Source organism: Typopeltis vanoorti, chromosome 20 (assembly GCF_054136105.1).
Source record: "Typopeltis vanoorti isolate ZY-2024b chromosome 20, IOZ_Tvanoo_1.0, whole genome shotgun sequence".
NCBI classification, from domain to species: domain Eukaryota; kingdom Metazoa; phylum Arthropoda; class Arachnida; order Uropygi; family Thelyphonidae; genus Typopeltis; species Typopeltis vanoorti.
The window spans coordinates 79215735-79223829 of record NC_143568.1 but is presented as its reverse complement, the minus strand read 5'-3'; positions in this window follow the sequence as shown (position 1 = coordinate 79223829).

Here is an 8095-nt window from a genome sequence, read left to right as displayed (position 1 = left end):
ATTAAAACTGAGAATTAGTAACAAAACCTTACTTATCGCTGAGTGAATCTCAATCAAAATGCACTCCTTTGTATCGAATGCAACTGGAAAAGTTTTCCACAAGTTAGCTTTTTTTACGATAGCTACCGTTAAAATCCAATGACGTATTTTCTTTTAAGAAATCAGGACAATTTCTAAATTGCAACTAAATCAAAGTCTTACCTTTATATATCAATCAAATCACATCACCGAATTCACTGAGTACTTCACAGTCGCCATAAAAATCGAATCTCTCAATTCAAAAAAAAAAAAAAAAAATTGCAAAATAATAATAGTAATAATATTATGTCAAAAATAAAAAGGTGTTAAAGATAAATGTACAATTACAAAGAAAACACTTTACTTAAAGAAGCATATAATACATTTTATAAAATATTTCCATAAATCTAACAAAATATTATAGAAATATTAAACTTTAGAAATATGACTGATAAAATAAAAATTCGATTTTAAAAGACCATACCTTGTACAGACAATATTATGCTAACACAAATTATGGAGAAAAATAAGGAATTCAATAAACTCTATCCAATTCAAGAAACATCTACGAAAATTCTAGATGTTATAATATACTATATCAGAGGATTTATAATCTTACTTTTACATTTTTTTTTTACTTTTAATTTACAATCAAAATAGTAAAGAAATTTGATAGCATTTAAAGTTGTGTAATTAAAATTTCCCGTTTAGTAAACAATCGAGTTTAAAATCTGAGTTTAGAAATTAGAAAACACCAGACACACACACACACACACACACACACACACACACACACACACACACACACACACACACACACACACACACACACACACACACACACACAGAAAGAGAGAGATCGTATCATTCAGATAACATTTCAAACTGTAACAATGATAATTCTAAGCTAAAATCACATCGGAACTTCTGGTAAATGTCGCTTTATCGCAACACTTGAAGTAATTTTCTTTCAATACATTCCATGGATGGATAAAATGCGATTGTAATAAATCTTTCATATGCATTCCATACAGACAGTAAATGCACCATAATTGCATGCGATTCTCTTCAGTTCCAATTGTTAATTCCTCCAATCATCATTAAAATCGCTATGTACTCAACTTGGTGAAGCCGATACTATGAAACTCCAACACGGCTAACATTATAATGCTGAACTAGCACGTTTACATTATAATGCTGAACTAGCACGTTTACATTATTACCAGCTTTCTATCAATAATTTTCTTCCAAATTAATTTACTATTGGTCTACTTTTCAGTATTGTCGAAATTCTTACATTTCCATCTTTGCTTATTCCGTTTTTTTTTTCTCTTTTTTTCAGTACTTAATAATACGCCACCTTTATTAACTGCGTCTAAATAGTTGACGTATTTTATTTTGTATATCAATTTCGAATTTCTAGTATGTAACCCATCTGACACCGGATTTTGAATCGAAGAATGTTCATTGAAAACGAATGAATTGGCCAGTTTACCATATTTCTATAAATATAACAGTTAGTTTGTCTTATTCCATAATATGGCTGCAGTACACTTAGGATTCTGATAAATGTATGCCATTGATCAGAAATACATTGTTCATTTACAGTTTTAAAAAAATAATAATAATAAAATCAGCTAACGCCTTTTTATTCCAGTATACGAGAGTAGGCGAGGCCATTTAGCCCTATCTAACTTTTGGAGACTGAGTGGGCAGTTCAATCTCCACTGGTACCAATCAGAGATAGATGGCCCAAGGCTATCACTAATTAAGCGGTACATATTGAAGAGAACCGGCTCAAATGTGCCGCCATCTCCTGGTCCCTAACCCTAACACAATATATTTAATGTCTGAAATAATGTGGATTCTACGGTCGATTTTCTTGAGTTTGCGGGACAAAAAACCCGAGTTTCCTGGAGGAAAAACCCACTTTCCATACCAGAGATCGATTAACTCGGGAACCTGTCGAAAAAAGACAGAAAAATTTCCTCTGGTAGCCGACTAGACTCGAAACCAAGTCTTCCTTTGTGCGGCCAAGCGCCGTGGTATGCAAACGCCACATCCACTGAGCTACACAGGCTCTATTGAGCTCTATTTACAGTTAAGTTGGAAATTGTACGAAATGACTGAATAATCCATATTGCAGATGTGAGCAACAGGAAAGAACTAAATGTGGAGTTTATGTCCACTGCATTAAGTCTATTAATGGGATTTTAAAAAACGTTTTGATGAATAATCCTGCCACTGTAGTGTGATATGAAAATATACAAATATAGTAAACCAACAAAAATGAACTGCATTTTTGCTGATGCAATGCTTCCTACTTTGTGGCGTTTCTAAGGAATTGACCATAGTCTCTTTGAGTAAGATAATGCACCGTGTCAAAAGGCTTCTGCTGGAACTGCATGGTTTGTGGACATGAACATCACCACACTTGACTGGCTTCACAAAGCACGGATCTCAACTCTACGAAACATCTCTGGGATGAACTGAAGCTTCGAGTTAGGGACGCTCGCACCACAACAGTCCAGGACCTCATTAAATGCCTGAAGGAAGAATGGTCCAAAATTCCCATCGATCGCTATCGTACGCTTATGGAAAGTATGCCCCATAGAACTGCTTCAGTTATCGCGGCGAAAGAATGTCCTACATCTTATTAAGGTGGGCGCCGTGGCTGTTTGTTCCTCCAAGTATGGTGTTCGTTAACTTGTTTCCAAGCAGTATGTGAGGTTACACTTTTAATCTGGAAAATTCAAAATAATTTCTAAGGTGTGTGTGTGTGTGTGTGTGTGTGTGTGTGTGTGTGTGTGTGTGTGTGTGTGTGTGTGTGTGTGTGTGTGTGTGTGTGTGTGTGTGTGTGTGTGTGTGCTTGCGTGCGTGCGCGCGCGCGAGCGTGCGACGAACGATAAACGATGTTTAAGTACTTACCGCTTCACTTCATATAATGCCACGGATTATCAACAGCATCCCCCTGTGAAATGTGGCATTACACTATGTTAACAAAAGTATTTTGGCACCTAATGTGCCATCCAAATTTCTGATCCTACCACATGCAAATATTCAGGGAATGTCTGCATAAGTGTGGTAATAAAAGGTGGGATGTGCTGTATGTTTTGCACTGTACTCGATGTCAAGATGCCATATTCAGCTGAACTGATACCCTTCCAACCTGGGATGGTAGTTGAGTGTCACATCATTATATTCATTTTAAAGATCCATGACATTTCTACCGGTCTCAGTATACCGAAATCCACCATGACTTATACGCAGAGAGTTGGATTGCTTAGGTTACCTCAGCAGAGCTGCTGCGAACAGGTCACAATCACTTCCCCTCAACAGCAAACTACGTTTGGACTGGTGTGTTTAATGCCGTTCTTGGACCATAGATGACTGGGAAGGGGTTTTGAGGAGTGACGATCACGCATCCAAATGTTTTACTTTTGATTGACTCTGAAAGTCGTATTTTGATCAGGAGATTACTGAGGAACGATTCCAGCAGGACTTCATCCTTCCAATTGCCAAGTTTGGTGGAGGCTCGGTAATGTTATTTGGGTGCTTCAGCTGTATGGGATTTGGTTCATTGTTGGTGGATATGATGTATGATTGCTACCTGGACACCTTCATGCTTCCGATGCTGTGGAAGTACTTCGGCAGTGACCCTTGCATGTTTTAGCATGACAATGCTCCATGCCATAGTGCAGTGTTTCCCAAACTTCAGATATTCGTGTACCCCTTCTTAAATTTTTATTATCACTAATACCTCCTAATTAATTAATTAAAAATAAATAAATTCATTAATTAAAACGAATAAATTAATTAAAATTATTGATTAATTTAAAATATTAAAAAATTAAATATCTATTTTATTTGAATTTATATATTCATGTAAACAAAAAATATGTTTTATTATTAATAGAACAAACTTTATAAAGATACTATAAAGTTTTACTTCCTTGAAATAATTTATCATCAATGAGAGGAATAAAATTGCTTATGGTGAGATAAAATTAAAGCAAAATTTAGCTCTATAGTTGTTAATTTCAATCTCAGATGCGGTTCGACACCTATAATGCGATTCCTCTTCTTCGTCTTAATATCTACAAGGGCTGAAAATCCAACTTCGCACAGATATGAACTTGGAAATAGAAAAATAAACCTTAGAGCTTTATCTGTTAATTCAGGAAATTCATTCTGTATTTGTATCCAAAATGATGATAACGTATTCTCGCTGTATTTATTTTTTAGGAAACCATCAGAAGCTAGTCTAAAAGTTGTTCTTCTATTGGCGATAGACCCTTTGGCATAAATTTGTTTTTATTGAAAGGGTATCTTATCCACTCAATGTTAATGTCCAATTCAGGGAAATACTTTTCTAGATTCATTTGTAAGATTTTTAAATGCTGCATGATAGTAATTTTCACATCATCATCAATTTGTTCATTTGAACTTGCGAACAATTCATGAAGCGATGGATACGCGTCAAATTCTCCATTACCAACCCGTTTTTGCCATAACTTCATTTTTGCCAACATGGCGTTCACTTTATCTTGGACATGAAATATTGAAATTTCCTTGCCTTGTAAAGATAAATTAAGACTATTTAATACAGTAAATATATCCGTCAGGTATGCTAATTGGCTGAGCCATTTCCAATTATGTAAATGCTTTTTCAATTCAAACTTTTCATCAAGAAAAACTTGTAGTTCATTCCGAAGTTCAAATAAACGAGTAAGGACTTTTCCACGAGAAAGCCAACGAACATCGGTATGGAAAAGAAGTTGTGTATAGTTGCTTCCCTTTCTTTGCAAAGTTGAGAGAAAAGTCTGGCGTTTAGAGGACGGCCTTTAGTATAATTTATGATTTATACAGCTTCATCAAGAACTTTTCTTAGGTCTGTAGACATCATATATGTAGCCAAAGCCTCCCTGCGTATGCAGCAGTGTGTCGACTTTGCATTTGGTGCAACAGCTTGAATCCTTGAAACAAGCCCTTTTTTAGATCCGACCATGGATTTCGCTTCTTCCGTGCTTATTCCAACACAACTTTTCCAATCAAGCTTGTTTTGATGCATAAAGGTATTTATACTGTTGAATATTTCTTCTCCTGTTGTATGTTCTGGCAAGGGTTGGCAATATAAAAGGTCGTCATGAATTTTTTTTATTTTTTTCGTACCTAACGAACACTAGAAGATTTGCAAATTTGTAATGTCGGTGGATTCATCTACCTGCAACGAATAATAACGACTCTTACGTATATCGGATAACAATGATTGTTTTATATTTTCAGACATTTCAGTGATTGTCCGATGAACGGTACTATTTGAAAGGCAAATCCGATGAAAAGATCTTTTTGCATTTTCTACGATAATAATTTCCGCTATTATTTTTGCTGCAGGCTTGACCAAAGTTTCACCAATTGTTTCCACTGCACCACTTTTTCCTATTAATAGCGACACACGATATGAAGCTTCTAAAGCCTTCATGTTTTCACCTCCTGGCACGATCGACATCACTTTTTGAGATTCTTATAAATTTTTTAGTTTACTTTGAAAAAATTCGACAGGTTTGGCCTTGCATTCATTATGTTTCGATTCAAAATGGCGATTTAAATTACATGGTTTCATGCTTTCATTTTTTAAAGTTTCACCGCAAATTACACATAATGGAATAGGTTCCTCTTCATTTCCCGTCCGTGAAAATCCACATTTCAAGTAATTTATATCGTACTTACGACGTTTTCTCATCTTCTTCCTAGTTGGTTCTTTAGAGATGTCAGACGACACACCCTTATCAATTTCACTTGATCCAGATACAATATCAACAGTTTCTTGTTACTGACAGCTACTTATATCTACTATGTTCCTCTCTTTTGCGCATTTTAAAAAATGTAGTCTTTAACCAGTGATCCATACTTAAGAATTTGAAAGCTAAAAAAAATTACCGTATTTAACGAACAGTCCTTCAACAAATGACAAGTGAAAGCAGAACTCGAAACAGACAGCAATGGTAGGCCAGTAGAGATAAAGCAGCTATGAACACGTTCGTATGATTGGTGTGGTATTAACAAAAGATCGCGTTACTAATTGACAAAGGCAAACCGACAGTTCAGTTGAAATGCTAATTCTCTTCAACCGAATTACTTATATAATATCTGAAACATATTCACTATATATTTCTTAGTTTTAACACGTTCACTCAAACAAAACCACATGTTGCCGTTGCACCATATGGTTTTGATTGCCTACTATACAGCATTTTATGTGGGTAGTTAGTGCCGTTTTAACTCAGTTGTCTCTAATTGCACTGTTTGTTGAGAAACATATTACACAGCCTGCAGATGTCTCTGTACCTTATTCAGTGATACAATAGGAACGTTTTACGATCTCAAACTTAAATTTTATTCCATGCGTTAATGATACATAGCCGAAAATTGCCACCAACCCCTGAAGACCTTTCGCGGACCCCGGGGGTTCGCCTACCACACTTTGAGAAATACTGCCATAGTGCATTGCGTGTCCAATGTTGAAATATTGGACTGGTCAGTTCAGAGTCCAGACACCAACCCCATCGAACATTTTTGTAATGAATCAGAACGAATTCGCTCCAGAGTACAGCTGCTCTCATCAGCATCAGCACTGTGGTAGCTTTGCGAGAGGAATAGAAGACTGTTCCTGTTGGACGTATCAGATATTGATGACAACATGCCCTGAAGGGTAATTGCTGTCATTCAGGCCAAGGGTGGTTTCATTCGGTATAGAAATGTAATTCAAACGCATTTTTTAACCACAACTAGGTGTCCAAATACTTTTGTCAATATAGTGTATATCTTAAAAGACTTGGGTGTCATTTTATGTACACATCTATTAAGTTGTAATTTAAAAAAATATCAAATATAATGCGTTTTAGTTTTTTTTTATTTTAATTATTTATGGATCTCTTAATAAATAAATAATAATAATTATTATTATTATTTCGGGCGACTCCAGGAGTCCTTAGATTCATCCAGGGAGGCCCTAAACATCATGTCCACACAACTATGCAATTACATGCTCACAGTATCTATCATACTTTGCCTTGAACTCGTTCACCGTCATAGCACCCACAACAGACTATGGCAGCTTATTCCACTCATTTACCACTCTAAAAGTAAAGAACCCAGCTCTAACACCCTTGCTAACCACACTCTTTCCCAGCTTCCATAGGTGTCCCCTAGTTCTCCCACCACCAGTCCTGATCTCAAAAATATCCTCTGAATTAATCCTATAGAATCCCTTTAGCAATTTGAATGTCTCAATCATATCTCCCCTTTTCCGCCTATCAACTAGTTTCTGCAACCCACAAATCTTCAACCTGTTCTCATATGGTTCATTCCATAGACCTGTTATCATCTTAGTCACTCGCCTCTGGATCCTCTCCACCTCCTCCCCATCAAGAAGGAACCGAGGTGACCAAATCTGGGCACAGTAGTCGAGATGAGGTCTTATCAAGGCTCGGTACAGAGGTACAATAACTTGCTTGTCTCTGCTCGTCAAGGTATTTTTCAACAACCAAGTGAGTTGATGAGCTGATTTAGCTACTTTTGCAATGTGCCCCCTAAACTTCATCACCCTATCTACCAACACTCCCAAGTCCCTGGCCTCATCAATCTCTTGGAGTACTTCCACCTATGTGGTATACTGCTGCTAATCTTTTCACCCCAAAATGCATAACCTTACATTTTGTCACATTAAATTGACATCCATTCTCCTTAGCCCAGAACTCCAATCTATCTAAGTCATCCTGCAAGACTTTGACATCTTCTGCATTCACTATTGCCCTACCCAACTTTGCATCATCAGCAAACAAATAAAGTGTTCCACTTAGATCCTTCCCTAAATCGTTAATGAACAGATTAAACAGCAGTGGTCCAAGAACAGAACCCTGTGGCACACCACTAGTCACATGCCGTCTTTTGGACTCTACTCCTGAATAAACTACCCTTTGATATCTCTCCATCAACCAACCACCTATCCATCTCACCAACCCTATATCCATTCCCATATGTTGTAGTTTACGGATTAGTATTCCATGTGGTATCC